The 18,694-nt window shown below is 19.8% G+C and overlaps 1 long non-coding RNA gene across 1 annotated transcript; it reads right to left on the bottom strand.

Annotated features, from left to right (window-relative positions):
- Nucleotides 1–14,361: 14,361 nt before the first annotated feature.
- On the bottom strand, nucleotides 14,362–18,391 carry LOC129609287 (uncharacterized). The gene is made up of 3 exons (XR_008696939.1): nucleotides 18,326–18,391; nucleotides 17,443–17,826; nucleotides 14,362–14,916 (listed from the first exon to the last, which is right to left on the bottom strand). It is a non-coding gene; the product is annotated as an uncharacterized LOC129609287 (long non-coding RNA).
- Between the last annotated feature and the right edge of the window lie 303 nt (nucleotides 18,392–18,694).

Below are 18,694 nucleotides of genomic sequence, written 5' to 3'. Positions count from 1 at the left end.
CAATAGATGGGATAGAAAGATTATAAAACAAACATTTTTATTTCAGTAAAATACAATATTTATCGATATAGAAAAAAAATTTCTACGAAAATTAACGAAAAATTGGTTTAAAACACCGTTTAAATTTTTAATATTTTGTTAAAAACGTGCATTTCTATAAAGATCTAACTCAATTTGGAGTAGGGACACGAAAAAAATTTTATGCTAGAAAAAATAATCTCTTCTCCCAAATCTATTTCTACATAAAATTTCATTTTTCTATTTAAAATGGTTTAGAAATTTTGTAAAACAGAACGGACAGGCAGAATAAAATTAATAATGAAATTTTTTCAAAATAATTTTCTTTTTTCCAAAAATGTACCAAAACTAAACGATTCGAAAAATAGTTTTTATATGTGAAAATATTTAGCTATATACATGCATACTTACATGTATATTAGTGAAAACTATTTTACAATGGTCAACAAGCTGAAAATTTTCATTGCAAAAATTTTTATAAAAATTTTCAGTAAATTTTTTTTTTTTGTTTTTTCGTAATAAAATATGACTTTTTTGAAAAACAGGTTTATTTTCCCTGTTTTATTTTTTTTTATTTATTTATTTTTTATTTTTTTTTATTATAATGTGAAAAATCTCGAGGACAAATTTATCATTTATGTATAATATTGTTGTAATACACGAATGTTCAAGTGATGTTAAGCTTAATTTATACCAGTGACAGAGGGAGAGAGGGAGAAAAAAAAACACAACAAAATGTTGGGAAAAATTTTTGTAAAAATTTTTCTCTTGTGGATTTTTATTAACAACTTTTAAATATTTTATAATACATGGTAGCAAGTAAAAAATTTTTTTTTTTGAAAAATTATCTACCATAAATTACATTGTATGTAGTGTGAAAAATTTAAAATCGTAAATTGTTATTTTGAAAACAAACTACTGAGTTATTTTAAATTTTTTTTTATTTTTAAATTGAATAAACAAACTTATGGTCAGATGTAAAAATTTTTTGAAAAAAAATACGAATATAACAAATGTATAACATGGAAATTGTATTAACAATAAAATTTTAGTCAAATATCTTAAAGTAAATAAATGAGAAATATTTGTTTCAGGAACCTTATAATACCGGAATTTCAGCGGAAATAACCATTAAGAAATTCGAAAATATCATTATTAATTCATATTTTATAGAATTGTTGAGTTATTGAAAATGCATGCAGAATGAAACCAATTTTGCAATAGAAGCTTCTATTATCATAGCATTACCTTTGAAATTATAAAAGTTTTTCAAATTACTGCTTTTGAAATTTCAATCTTCTTAAATTTTTGCCATAAGTCGTATTGTATATAATTTATGTTCCACTTCTTTCATTTTACTTGATATAAGTTAGATAAAATGTAAAATTTTAAAATCGCTTGAAAACATTTTAATATTTTTTAAAATTACTCAGTCATTTTTTCAAAATCACTCAGTCATTAATATTTTAAGGGTTAAAGTCATTTTGTAAATTATATTTTCGCAATATTTGAGTATTCCTCATACATTCATAGGTACTGTTTGGTAAATCCATCTTGGAAATCATCATGATTTTTATTTCAATTTGAAAATCATTTTCTACAATTATTTGATAATTTTCTTTAAAATCTTTTTAGAAAAATAAATTTCTCTTCATAATTCAGTGTTTGGAACTAAGAACCAGAAAGGATGTTTCTTACAGATTCTGTTATTTTAATTTATTTGCTTATATTTTTTAATGATTTAAGATTAAATCTATCTATATATTTTTAAATAATTTAGATATTATGTACTTAAATATATTATTATTAATTAAATTAAAATATTAAATTTTCTTCATACAATAAGATTTAAATTAATTTTCATAGTAAATTTATTTTTTTTTTTTTTTTTTTAATATCGAATGTTAGGAATATTTGAAAATTACTTGTATATTTTTATTAGTATTGTATATTAAGTTACGAGTATAATAATATTGAATATAATTTTTATAGTGACCTGACCGGGGTTTGAACCCGAGACCCTTCGGTTAAAGGACCGGTGCCAAAACCACTGCACCAATGGTCAGATATAGTAAATTTATAAATAACTTTTAATTTTTCCAAGAGAATATTGTGACCTAATAGAATATATTTGGTGTCAATGTTGTCCAATTTTATATACGGTAACATTACACTCTATTATATTTCTATATAATTAGAAATTCTTTATAATTCTATTGTAGTCTTAAATATGTCGTCCGTAGCGCTCATATATGCATGTACAATTTAAAAATAAAATCAATTTTTCCGCACTTTTTTTTAAAATTCCTATTTTAAAATAATTTTTTTTTGTAATTATATAGTTAATTTAAAAATTATAATATAATTATATTATAATTCAATAACTTCTGTATTATAATTCAATAACTTCTGTATAGGGTGAGCTCCCCTATATATTTCGGCACAAAAAAAAGTTAAAAATGCAACAGATAAAATTAAAAAATAACTAATCTATTAAGAATAATATAAAAGACTAACTTTTAGTGGCAATTTACTGTACTCATTTATTGTACTATTACGAAAATATTATGATCTATTTAATCTTTTTTAGTGTATTAAGAAAGGTGGAGCAATTAATTTCAGATAGACAGGAATCACATGATATACTAAATCTGTAATTTCCTCTTTTCGATAAAATAATATGTATTTTTTAATATCAACTTCAAAAAACACTAAAAAAAATTTTTTTGTTTTCAAAGCGAACAAGTTTCTAAAATGATTTAAAAGGACATCATAACGAATAAGAGCAACAAATTGTTTCTAAAAGTGCAAAACATTTTCTGAAAGCGTATGCCACTTAATAAAAACTTATATAATGAAATTTTCGGAGATATTGCTACTATTAATGAGTAATGCCGTACATACGTGCAAAAACTCACCCTACACATTTATAAAAAATATTTCAATTACAAATTTTTTTTAATAATTATTTATTTTATGCAATATACCATTTCCCCCACACCTTAATTTTCATATAGATACACTACACTATAATGTGTATAACAATATAATGTACAAATGTAATACGTAAATTATTCAATGGTAAATCTTTTGTAACTATTAAAAAAATTTCCTATATATATGTATATATATATGTATATATATATGTATATATGTATATATATGTATATATATGTATATATATATATATATATACATATAAAATCCTTCAAAATTTATTTTATTAAAGCAACATAATTATTTCTCTCAAAAAAATTTTTTTTAACACACAAAAAAAAAAGACAAGAGGAAATTCTTTTCACTTTATTACTGAAAATATTGAAAAAAAAAATTAAAAAAAAAAACTGAATTTTAATACACCATGCATAAAAATTAAACCAAAAAAAAAAATCTAAAACACTAAAGTAAAAACAAAAAAAAAAAAATTCATCAAAGTTCTAGAATTTAATCTCTCCTCTTCTCCACCACATATATGCAAAAAATATACTTGTATAATAACATTATTATGGTTCCTTCTCCCGGAAAAAAACCTAATGGAAAAACTTTCATATATATATATATATATATGTATATTTGCAATATGATAACATCAAATTAAAAGTCATTTACAATGATTATTATACAAAATGTGGAAAAAAAGAAGAAGAACAAAAACAAAAACAATAAATTAATAAAATTATATAAAAAAAAACAAAATATCCTTTAAAAGTCCTTGTTAAAAGAAAGAATCTGTTTTTGTTTTTGGTTTTCTCTTCTGTTTTTGTTCCTGTTGTGCTGATGATGACATTAAGAACTGACTTTGATCATTTTAAAATTTTTGTTTTTTATTGTTTTATTTTGTTTTTGGTGTATGTGCATGCAGGTACCATATAGGTGTTTTTCAAAAAATCTTTTATTCATTATCCTTATACAATTGTATATATATATGCATATAAGAGTGTAATATTGTACATATAAATGAAAATATATATATAATTGTTTTATATAAACCTATATATATCATAATGATATATATATACAAATATATATGAAATGCAACAGAAGATTAAAAGTTTCTATGTGGTTTTTAATGTTATTCTTTTCGTTTTTTTAACTTATTTTAAATACAGTTGTTGTTATGCATACATTATTATCTAAAATAATAGAGAGTATATACTAAATATACACTATATAAATACTATATATATATATATATATATTGTGCATATATACCTGCATATTATTGTGGAGAATATTCAAAATGCATATAATAACGATTGTATACATATATATACAAATATTTATATATACTTATAGACGAATTCTTGACTAAACCCACAAAATTAATTGCTTACAGGAAAATTTATATTTATATATGTATACAGAGAATATACATTTTAATAAGTATGTTTCATAGTGATAATATACGTATGTTTATATGAATATAATTATAAAATATTTCACTTCACAGTAAATTTGTATGTTTGTATGAATGTAAATACCAAAAAAAAATATTATTAGTACACTTGAAATTATATGAGGTCTTATTTTATTCAGAAAAAAAGAAACTCTTTTATATATATATGTAGATAGAAGCTATAGTTGATTTTACATACGAGTATATGTAAATGCCTAATATATACTATTATAGTCTTAAATATTAAATTGTTATAACTACAAAAATTAATAATTAAATAATTGAATTGAATATAATTTTGATCTAACAATAAGAATTTTTTATTATTACAATAGCAATTAATGGAATAAAATTGAAATTTCCAGGTCTTGGGTCTCAAATCTGAGTATGAACCCAATAAAAAACTATTTCAAATAATTTTTTTTTAAAATAATTCATAATCATTGGTTCAACCTACTTCCATGTAAAAGAATCCAACTTGAAATTATTTTCTTAAAATTATCTAACGGGGTAGAAGGCCTACCACAGCAAACGCTTTCGTGTATAATTTTCTCACATTATATTAGCATACACGTACCAACCCATATTAACTTTTAAATGCATAAATGCATTACGTTGCGTCCTTTACAAAATTAGGAAATATGCACTTATTTAGTTATTTATTTTGTATACATAATTTTATACATAATACATTAAGTATTTTTAACTCTTTAAAATTTTAAAAATAATATTTTATATTATAAAAGTTATTTTTTTTTTCTAATATTATTGTTATTATTATTTTTATTATTATTGAATTAAGTATATTTATTTTTGTAGAACATATTTTCTTTATTCATATTCTATTTTTACGCATATATGCACACTATTTTGTTATCTATAAATTATATTAACCCGGTATTCAAACAAAATTCATTGTCAGAAATTGGTGGAAACAGAAGTAAATTGAGCAAACATTACTGGCACTTCAGTGGCAGTGTAAGTTACAACTGATTCAGTCAGCATTTGTTAGTTTTCAATTTGTTCCTTAAAGAAGATAATCTGATAAAATTTTGTAAGGGCTGTATCTCACTTAAATTTCTCTAAAATTGTTTTACCAAAAGAATTTTTTCAGGCTCGAATTTTTTCGAACTTCACATGTACATTGAACGTTGGCAGCGCCGCACCGCTGTCCAAGAGCACATAAATAATATGACTTTTATACCCACTTCTAAGTTGGCTCACAGACTGATCTTTATGGCATTTATTTCTGTTTAAAATTCTGTCTATACATGACGCATATATACGCGAATTCGGGCGGTCACCAATTATAACCGAGTCCACTCCCGATTCCTCCTGGACATGTCCACGTACTACATGATTGAACTCGACTCATGTACTGACCCGCCCCTATCTCTCGTCCATCGATTGGAAAACAAAACCTTATAACTGTAGTCAAAATTACACCATGATACTCAGGAATCCGGTATAATTATACCCACAATCAAATCGCCCTCAGAGAAGCCACTGTGAGTGCTGTTTGCTAACTTTCAGCCTGCCTCGTTCTCACCAAAGAGAAGTCGATAAGTCTTTTTCCGAACTTCTTTTACTATAAGGAAGTGCAGGCGTGGCAACCATCTCCAACGCCGATTAGATTATAAAAAACTTCATTTAAATTAATTTTTTAAAAAATTTCAAAGACTTTTATGTATTCATAGCTTGCAAATTAAAAAATAATTAGTTCGTTCTTGCAACCAAAAACATTCTGCTTAAATAATTTTGCATATAATAGACACAACAATACTACTTTTCTTAAGTGGTTATATTCGTTAAAAGTGAAACAATATCACGACAGGGCAGTATAACGAAAGGGATCAACTGGAAAAGTAAAATAGAACCATAAACTTTAACTTGTCTTAAAAAAATTGAAAAGTTTAAAATTTTTACTATTCAATTTTTTATATTATTGTAGGAAAAAAACTCTTAACTCCACAATTCTTAATACCAAAATTTTTTCAACCAAAATTTATTATATTTTCACTGTACTGTGATTATTGCAACTGTAATGTATATATATTTGCAGTATACTATTTGAATTATTATGGAAACAAACTTAATTAAAATTTGGAGTTTCATATTAAAAACTCCAATGGAATTCAGTTTTCGTAAATTTTCTTTCTAAATAAAGAATAACTCCCATAATATTTTTGATCTGTTACTTGGAATAATATTATTTTCACTACATATACATTGTATACATTGTATAAATTATGCTCTTACATAAATACTTATTGTATACACATATGTATATGGATGCAATATTCCTTTGTTTTCTATATGTTTCTTATTATTAGAACAAAATTTGTTAACTGAATAACAATAACTATTTACACAGAAATAAATGTATACCTATATATAATAGGATACAAAATATATAATACATAACATATGTATATACATTCTAGCATTATATTCTAGCAACGTTTATTATATAAACATACAAACTAACTTTTATTTAATATAATTATATTTTATACATGTTACTCACATACATTATTACACATATAACAACAAACTAATAATAACATTAAAGAGAAATATAATAAAAGAACTATTTATAATGGAAATGAAGTGTGTTTTTGAATAAAAGGAAAAAAAGAAAACAAAAACAAATACTCAGAAAAAACAATGGAAAATAATAACAAATATAAAACAAAATATAGAAAAAACAACAACAAAACGAAACAAAAAAAAAACTGGGTATCTGTTGCGCTGCGTTGCATCAATAATTTATTAATATCAATATATACGCACACAATATACATATTAATACATAATTTTTATGTATACAGATTTATTTACTTAATACGCATCTGTATATATATATATATCTGATATATTTACATTATACAGTATAAGTTAAGAATAATAATAACAAATAGTAATAATAATAAATCTGCAAAATATAATATCAGAAATTTAATATGTATGTGCATAATATGTAAAAACAACAGTTAGTTTTCGAATTCAATTCATTATATTGTGTTACATATGCAAAAAAAACTACCCGTATATTTTTGTATATCAGTTTTAATATACTTCTAATAATGTAATATAAACGTGTACCTGTATAGTACTACTCGTATATTACATAAACTTTTTTGTTATACAAAATTTTCCATTACAACACCACACATATGTATGTATGTTGCATACACCAACATACATTCATATATGTACGCGTCATACTACACGCATGCATATAAAATATGTAAGTCTATATACTTTTTAATGTAAATGTGTATATATATACTTATTATATTTCATTACATCCTTTACATTTTTACTTTTTTTGATTTGTTGCTATTAATACATTAATACAAAATAATAAATATTTCCTCGCTAGTCTCTCTCTCTCTCTCTCTCTCTCTAATAAATATTTTCGCTCTCAATCTCAATTTTTCTCTCTATATCTCTCCTTTAAATCTCATATAATGCTAGTTTCCACCTCATTTCGAATGCAACATATTAAGTATATATACGAAAATATTGTTTTCGTTTCTTTCCCAATTTTTATTATTATTATTTTATTAATAATATATTTTATTAATATTACATTTATGTATTTATAATAAAATAAAATTATATAATATTAATAAAAAGTAATATATGTATTTTATTTATGTAACTATTATAATATATTATTAACAGCAATATATATAATTTTAATATATTATATATATTATTCGTGTTCACTATAAATAACTTGTTGTTGGTTTTTTTTATTAATTTATATTACAAAATATTATATATGTATATATATGTACTCATAATATACTCATATATAGTTATGATATATATGTATTATCAATATATAAATATAAAATGCCACCTATGTAATATTACAAATATATTATATTCACCTTGTATGAACATATAATAAAACAGGACTATTATTATAAGAGAATTTCAATTTATAATATAAAAAACAAAAAGAAAGAATAAGAAAAATATAAAGAGAGAAAGCAATTAAGTAAGTTAAATAAGTAAAATAAGCAATCAATTGAGAGATAGAGAGTGAAAGAAAGAAAGAGAGAAGGGGAAATTGTTATATAGAAAAGCAACAAACTGTATGTGGTAACCATATTACTTTTCTAATTTCAAATATAATATTTTATGTAACATATACAATATATCAATATATATATATTGTTATACAATATATTGTTATACAACTATTTTTGTATTACATTGTAATATTAAGTAATTCACCTTTGTTTTATACAAATAACATTAATTTCAATATAAGGGCACATTTATATATTTTATAATATATTTTGTTTTTTTTTTGTAAATGTGCATAAATTGTGTATATTTATTATATTAATATTATACCTAATTTTGTATCTGATGAAAATAAATAAAAGAAAATCAACAAAACAAAAAAAAACAAGAATAAAAACAAAATTTGCTGTAATAGCTTTTTTCTAATCAGTAAAATAACTTTATTTCGAAAGCACCCCCACACTTCATCCCTGTTCCCTCCCTTGTACATTTACTCTCTCTCTCTCTTTCTCTCTTTCTCTCTTTATACTCATATTCATTCTTTTAATTTCCTTTTTAGTAACTAGTTTTTTTTTGTCATTTTTATTATTCCTTTATTTTTTAGCTTATAGTCTCTATGTATATTATTTCTCCTCTTTTTTTTTCCATTATATTATTATGTTTTTCTTGTATGTTTTTATTTTTATTATCCTTTGTTGCTTCTTTACTATTTTTATATTCGCTTTCAAAATAACTTATAGTTGATTAATTTATTGTTTTGAATATTTTCCTTTTGCGTATACTTTTATATTGCATATATAATTTTCTTTATCCTGTGCTCTTAGAATATTATATTCTTTTCATATATATATACCTAGTTGATATATATATACTATCATTATACATACATATTATATTGTAATACAATATTTTCAAAATAAGAAAAACGGAAATCATCAAAACAAAAAAAAAAGCTAAAACTTATTGCATAGGTTAAAAAAAGGTCATAAAAGAACATAAAAATTTATATATAAATAGATCAATAGAAAAATTAAATATATATATATATATATGTGTATATAATACATTAATTAATTAAAATATTTATATATTTCTTTTTTAATTTCAATGTTTATAATAATAATAATAAATTTTGTAAAGAAAATATTTCGGATAAAATTAGAATTATAAATGAAAAATGTAAAAAAATAAATCTTCCAAAATATATTTACATAATATATTTATTGACTAATATACTGTTTTAAATCTAAATATTCATATACAAGGGTCATATATTACACTTCACTTATATAAACAATTCTTGACGATCCTATATACCTATATAAAAAGAAAATATTCGGTAAAATCCTTTTATCCTTATAAAATTTTAATATGCATTTTAATATATATTAAGATATACTCATATATACTTAACTTATTATATACTTAACCTACGTATACCTAAATAAAAACTGTTTTAAAATGCATATGTTACAACATTATATATGTATATAATACATACATAAAACCTATTATGTATATAATTATGTGTATGTGCACAGAAAATATGCAACCAGTGGTAGAGCTTTTTTTAAATTTGAAGTAATTTTACTCTATATATATAATTTTAATAATAATATGCGTATGAAAAGTATATTTTTGAATTTCAAAAAAATTTAAGAAATTTAAAATGACATTTTTTTCAGATTTAAAATATTGAATGTGAATTATTATGCGATATATAGTATATTCGATGAAGGTATTTTTCTAAAATTGTAAAATCCTTTAAGGACTTTCTTAATTTAAGAATATTCCTCTTCTAGCGCGTAAGAAATCTAATTATTTTAGCACTTATAATGCAAACTAGCTAAAATATATTAAATTCGAATATTGAATATTTCTCGCATATAACGAATTTTTTCCCATAAAAGAGAAATTAGAATTTCTATTTTGATTATTGGTCTGAAATGAAATCAATTTTGAGTCAATTGAAAAATATCTATACATTTGGTTTTTTTTTTAATTTAAATTAGAAATTATTTACTAAGGTCATTTTAGCTGTAAATGGAAAAAAAAATATAAAAAACAAATTAATAGAAAATATCACAAAATTTAAATAGCACAAAATTCTATAATTCATTAAATTAAATAGCCTAAAGAAACTATGTATTTTGAACAAGTAAAATTCATACATGAAATTGCATTTAATTTTTTTTTTAAATTTCAAAAATCTTATTATAAATTTATATAAAATAATATTTAAAATTCAATATTATTTCAATATTATCGCAATATTATGTAGCTGCTACAATTAAGCATCCTAAAAGTATGCAAAATCAATTTAAAAGTAAAATAATTGAAATAATACTGGTTGGTTGGTTAGTTTGACGTGCCAAGTACAGCATGTCTACCACACCCCAATTACCACAAATGTGTCATTTTGCTACCATTACCCCGTGATAGCCAGGCCAGCATGGCTTAAATATGCTACGTGTGGTACGCTCCATGCTGAATAACCTTGAATGACAATAATATGTTTAGAATGCTGTTAAAACGGCTTTAGAGTAAATGAATGGTATTTATAGGAATTAAATTTCAGATTTAAGTTTAATATTTACTCGGTGTTCGAACAGTAAGTAATACTGGTGGAATATTCATGTTTAAATTCGTAAAGGTAATTCTATATTTAAATTTCTTTTAATACATATTTAATATTAAAAGAAAATTCCCAAAATATATAAATTTCAATAATATTAATTAAATAAAGAAATAAATTTCTTCATATCCTCATATAGCTCACAATGCAATATACTGTTATAATATTATGTATAAGAATATACTTTAGTATTTTAATATTCTATTTACAAGTACGTGTATTATTTATATTATGCTATATTTTAATATTATATTCTTATCAATAATATAATTTTATAATTAATTTTATTACGCATATATATATATATATATATATAAATTCATATATATATATACATATATATACATATATATATATATATATATATATATATATATGTATATATATATAAATTGTATATAACTCTATGATTCATAAAATAATATTTTCAATCAGAAAATTAAACAATATAATAGGAAAATCAATTAAAATTCAAAATTTATAATTAAAATATTATACGTATATAAGTATATATTTGTACTCTTACAATGTAAATGCACTTAATTTTACGTATATAACATTATAATCAATTTATACAATATAATATATATATATTATATATTTATGTAAGAGTTCATATTATAAAGTATGAACCTATATATAAAATTAACACAATATTTTAATATAACACTAACATAAATACATACATATATATATTGCAAGTTTGTTTCTATAATATATGTAAGTATATAATTTTATTATTTTATAAAATTTCATATTACATACTAAAGTATTATAATATTACATAGTGTTCATAACCTTTTATTTTTTAAAACCAAACTTTTTCAAATAAAAATGCATAATATATGCATTTAATGTGTATATAATATATCTGCATATGGATATATATATACACACATATATTTTCTATATAAAAGCAATATAATTAACCTATTTTTAACCTTCTGTATATAATAATATCACATATTAACTATAATATTATTATGTACATGTATATATGCTAAGTATATATGCATTTTGTATAGCGAGGATTACAAGTTATAACAAATGTTATGTGAATAACTTTAGAAGTATGTGTACGTATACTCGTACAATAATATATATAAGCTATGTATACCTAGCTATATGCAATATATTAAATTTTATTCAAAATTTATTCTATAAAACTGAAATAAAAATTAAATATTATCAATTATATTCCTAAATAATATATTAATTTTTTTTTTTCATTACTATGCATATAATTACCAAAATAATACATAAAATATTTTAATATTTCAAAATATATACACACACACACACATTTTTTGTGATTTGGAAATATCGATACAAAAATATAATATACATTAGTTCAAAACAATAAAAATTGAATTTTACAGGAGAGCAATTTGAAAGCTTGCCAGTATATTATGTAGCGTGCATGGAAATGGTGCTTTCATTGATATTTGATATAGTTTGTTGGTCATTTCCATTAATGCTATGGTAATTCAATAATTCACATGATAATTATTTTAGAAAAACCATCACTTAGCATAATGTTCGTACTAGAGTGTCGAAATATACATGAATATTTATCAATTTTTTATTAGCCATTCTTATGAATCTTAATTCGACTGACCACATAACACGAATTATAATAGATTTCATAAATTATTATAATATAAAAAAGAATCCACATATTATCAAAAACTTACTATCCTATGACATTCAATGAAACAAGAAAATTTGTATATGTTAACCATTACTTTATAACTATAAGTTGATATTGGAATAATTGATATAAAATTGTAGTATTAAAATGGGTATATATTATAATATGATAAACTAGAACTAAAAACTATTAATCTTAAGACATTTACTTACATAATCGAGCATTTTATGTCAAGTTTTGCCTTCAAAATCTTATTAAAAGCAAAACAAATTTATTTTTCGAAAATAGTTCTAAATATTTTTTTACAAAAATTTTCTAATTTTAAAGCTAAAACGTCATATATTTTATTCAAATTTGCTGAACTGCATGAAAAATGTCAAATTTAATGCAAAATCTCTCTTAAAAATTTTGACTTAAGCCGCAAAAATTTTATTTTTTTTTTTTTTAATTTTACAATTAAAAATTATTTAATATTGAAAACAAAAGCCCATAAATAAATTTCAATTATAAGATCAGAGGACAAGTTCTCTTAAATAAAATAGTACCAATGGCAACCCTAATATAAAAAATTTCTTAATAATAAAATTTAGAACAAAAACCAAAAACTTACCTGATGTCTTCAAAGACATTTGTAAAAATTTTCTTCTTTTTCTTATTTGTAATTTTATTTTTTTATTTTTTTTTTTTCTTCTTCTTTTTATATGAGTTTATTAAATATTTTGTTATATATATATGTAAGTATTCTGTTTGTATATATTTAATAATTAATTTTAATTTCTTAAAATAATTTTTTTTTTATTTTGTAATTATTATTATTATTATTTTTTTTTGTCTTATTTTAATTTTTATTATTCAATATTATTTGTTTTTTTTATTTTTTTTTTTTATTTTATATTTTGTTTAAATAACATCACAGAATTTCTAGATGGAAATAAGTGTATATATATGTATACTTATGTGTACACATATATATGTATTATATATATTATATATATATATATTTTTTTTGTTTTTTCTCTAATTGTTTTTCTTTAAAAGTATATTGTATTTATTATAATAATTTGTTATATAAGTAACGTATATAATTTAATATATATAATTTAATAATTATTATATATATATATATTATTTTTAAATAATAAAATCTATAATTTTCTATTTAATATTTTATTTTCATTATTATTACTATTATTATGAATGTAGTATAGTATTATATACTTAAAATGTTTTAGTTATTTTAATAAACTATAACTATATTGTTGCTTATAATTTTATATATATATATATATATATATATATATATAGCGTTTATTTACTATAATATATATGTATGTATAACTTTTTTTTTTTTTTAATATATAATATATAGGTGGTGGTAATTCAATTCAATTATTATTATTCAATTTATATTATTATTATTGTTATTTATGTTTTATCGTAAATTTTCTTTATAATAATAATTTTAATTATACATATAGTTTGTATTAAAATTTTAAAAAGTTTAAATTTAAAAAATGAAAATAATTTTTCTCTTTAATATAATTTTTGTTTTTTGTTTTTTTTTTTTTTTGTAATAATAATTATTATTATAATAATTGTTTTTGTTTGTAATTTAATTTTAACTATGTATATATAATTTTTTATTATATTATTTTTTTATATAATTAATAAGCGTTAAGTATTATTTTTAAAATTATATTTAATTATAATATTATGATTTCTATTTTAATTGAATTATTCAATTATTATAGTATTCTTAAAATTCATTAATTATTATTATTATTTATTAGCGGTGTATCGTCGGTGGTGGTATTAAGCTTCCAAAAAAAAAAATTAAATATTAAAAATATTTTATAAATTTTTTTCTGACTCTTTTTTTTTTTTGTTTGTTAATTATTTAATTCTTTCCGCAACAATTTTATTAACACAATTTCTTTAATAATAATTCACAAATGTTATCATAGAATTGTTAAAATCATTAAAGTTTTTAAACTATTCAAGTATAACATATAAAAGTCCTTTACTCCTTTTACATTTTATATAATGAAATTGTTTTTATAATAATTTTTCTACTACACTTTTCCAATTTTTAGTTAATATTTTTTTATTATATTTTTTATTATTTCTTTAATTTTTATATAATTTACTGCATCAACAACATATGTAATTTTTCTAAAAAAAAAAAAAATATAATAATAATAAAGAATAAAAGTTCATGTGTTTTTTGTTTTCTTTTATTTAAAAAAAAAATTTTTTTAATTAAAACAAATAATATACAAAATTTTATGAATAAAAAAAAAAATACCAACAAAATTTAAACCAAAAAATATATTTTATAATAATATATGTGTGTGTTTATGTGACAAAAAGGAACGCAATTATGATAAGAGAATATTTTAAAACGAGAGAAAATGAGAGAAGAGCAAGATGAAAAAAAAGCAAGAAAAAAACTTTTTTTTTTTTGCTTTTAATTTTTTTTGTTTTTCTTTTAAGATCAAAAATTTCGGCTAAAGCTTTCTCTTTTTTTAATATATTTGCTATATTTTTCGTGTTACCCCTATATGTATGCAATATTTTTTTTCAAATATTTTCACTTTGGTTTTACTTTAGAGTTGTGTTTTTATGTATTTAATTTTTATTATATATTTTTTAAAACTTCTCTTTGAATTTAATTGAATTTGTATGTATGTATGTATACAAACACAGATTTGTGTATATGTGTCAAAATAAAATTGTGTATTATATAAATATTTATGTATTTATAAGAGTGAAGTTCATAAGTTCATGCACTTTTTTATTTTGAATTTTTTTTATTTTTGAATTTTTTTTTTTTTATTAAATTTCTATCTTTTATAGGTTACCACATATATGTTCATAGTATATAATAGGTTATGTTATAATATTATATGATATATGATTTAAAATATATAGGAGCACAACTGTGAAATTTTCTAAAATATCCTTGGATGACAAGTATTTTTTTTTTTGTTTTTTTTTGAAAACTGTTTTTCATTTCTAAATTCTTTTAAAAAATTCTCTCTATTTTCATATGTAATTTTTTTTCACTTTTTATTTTATAATCTAGTTTCTTTTTTTTTTTTTTTGCTTATTTAACTGAGTAATTTTGTAATTTTTTTATATAAAAAAAAAAAAGAAGAAAATTTGAATGTTTTCCAATTCTATAGCTTTATAATTTATCCGTACTTTAAAAATATTTACTAGAAATTACAGAAATTTGGGAGCTAAATTATTATTAATAAAAAAAAAAAAAACTCAACACATTATACAAGTATTGTGTGAATATTGTGTGAATATTGTGTGGCTATTGTGAATTATTAAAATTTGAACTACTTATAATACTTTAAAATTCATTATTAAATTCATAAACAATATGAATTTTATTATCCGATTATTTTTAATATAAAATATAATTTAATTTTTTTTTATTAAGATTTTCAAATAATAGTAAAATTAATAATGAGATTCTCTTATTTTATGAATGCAGAAGATTTATAATAGTAAAGCGTATGTATATATACTACAGTAGATGTATATATATAATTAATTTTCAAAACATATGGAAATGTCAATAATCGAAACACAATTATATATACTCATATACATACATAAATAAATATAATATAAAGTAATGAAAATAATGATTCTTTTTTTTTCTTTTTTTCTTCTATAATTTTAAATAATAATTTTGAAAATTATCAAAGAATTTTAGGTAAAAAAACCAAAACAAATATTTTATTTTTAAATGTTATAATTTTAAATTTCTTCACAATAATTTTAAATTTCATCTGTTATACATATTTCAAGTAATATTAATTCAATGAATTAGTAACCAAAATTTTTATCAATAAATATACGAACAAGTTTAGTATATATAGAAATTTGTCATTTTTTTCAATATTGAAAATTTAATATATTTAGAAAATTTCATGTATATGTATTTTAAATTTAACACAAATTCTTATATTTTGAAATAATTTTATAATTTTAAATAAATATTAATGAAATTTGTGAGAGAATATTAAAATATTTAATATATTATTTTTAATTTTTAATATTTTTTGAATATAAAAATGTTATGTGTTATGTTATTTTATATTAAGTAATTGTGAAAGAAGAGAAATGAAGAGAAATAGCAAATAATTATTATGGTATATATATAACAGTAGGTATATACACACACGCACACAATATGAATATAGTAATATACACAATTTTATATAAAACTGTTACAATGTTTTAAGTTAAAATATGTGTAACAGAAGAGAACAGCCAAAAGGATAATAAATGATAATAAATATTTTGCACAAAATATATTATGTACTTTTGTTTATATATTAAAATTTATATGATATATAAAATATTATTTTACTATTTACTTTTTTTCCGGACTCTCTCTCTCTTTCTCTTTCTCTCGCTCTCTCTCTCAGTATAATTTATTATCTTCACTTGGTTTTTAAAACTCTTCTTATTACTATTATTATTTTATTATTAATAATATTTATAATAATTAATAATTATAATAAAATAATAATTATTATGCTCTGTCAAAAAAAAATTTATTATATTAGATATGTATATAACCCAAAAAGTGAACCAAAAAAAAAAATAGAACAAAAAATTACTATACAAAAACAAAAATAAATTGAACACAATTTTCCACAATTTTTTTTTTTTTACTTGTTTTTATTGTTTTTTTCGTTTCTGTTTCTATTCAGTTTTCCTCTTATTGTATATCGTAATTATTATATTTTAAATAAATTACACGTTTATATTATAACAGTTTTGTTAATATATTAGTTTTTTTTCATTCTTTATACAATTAACCATTTTATTATTAAAAGTTTTTTTGGTAATTTTTAAAAATATATATACTTGTTATTATAATTATTATATACTTTATGTTATATACCGAATTCTGTTTTATATACACATAATAATTTGGTATATTTTATATAGAGTTCTTAATTTCACTTCTTAAAGAAATATTTATTATATTTACGTACTATATATTCGGTTATATATATATATATAAATTATTAATCGTCTTTTGATTTACAATCTCTGTAATAAGATTTTTTTTTTAAATATTTCGTAATATCATAATTTAATTTAATAATTAAAATAATATATTTAATAATATGAATTTTATACCAATATATATTATATGATAATATTGATATATATGTATATATCATATAATAATTTAAAAAGTATAAAAAAATCATAATAATTCATTTTGTTGTTATTTATTATTTACTTATATTATATATTAATTATTATAAATATATAGGTAAATGTGAACATTATCCTTTATATGAACATTATTTATTATAAATTATATATACATATATATCACAATATTATATAAAATTCGAATATAAAATAATATAAAAATGAAATAAAAAAAAAATTTTGTTGTTTTTAAAAAACATTTTTAAATAATTTAATTTTTATTTGAAAAATTTCCCAAAAAAAAATTGAAAAAACAAAATAACAAAAAATTATTTAATATTATTAAATATATTTTAATTTTTTTTTTTTTTCAAATTTTTTGATTCACATTAAATAATGAAAATTCGCACGACACTTTAAAAAAGATAAAAGCTTATTATATTGTATATTGGACACACAAGTCATTTATGAAGAATAGAATTGTGGAAAAAAAAATTATTGTAAGAAATTTTCTTCGACAGAAAAAAAATTATCTACATTCATAATGTATATATAGTTGTATCATGTACACACTTTTATATAATACTATATTTATGTGTACACACTTATGTATTTACTCTTTTTCGCTTTTTATATTCCTTTTTTAATAATATTCTTATTCCAAATATTTAATATGTACCAACATATTATTTTATGTACATACAGATATATATTTGTATCTGTATATATGTTACTATATAATGATATATATGAATTT

Source organism: Condylostylus longicornis, unplaced genomic scaffold (genome assembly GCF_029603195.1).
Source record: "Condylostylus longicornis isolate FDR11 unplaced genomic scaffold, ASM2960319v2 ptg000038l, whole genome shotgun sequence".
NCBI classification, from domain to species: Eukaryota; Metazoa; Arthropoda; class Insecta; order Diptera; family Dolichopodidae; genus Condylostylus; species Condylostylus longicornis.
The sequence above is the reverse complement of the archived record's forward strand: the minus strand, read 5'-3'. Positions and strand labels throughout refer to the sequence as shown.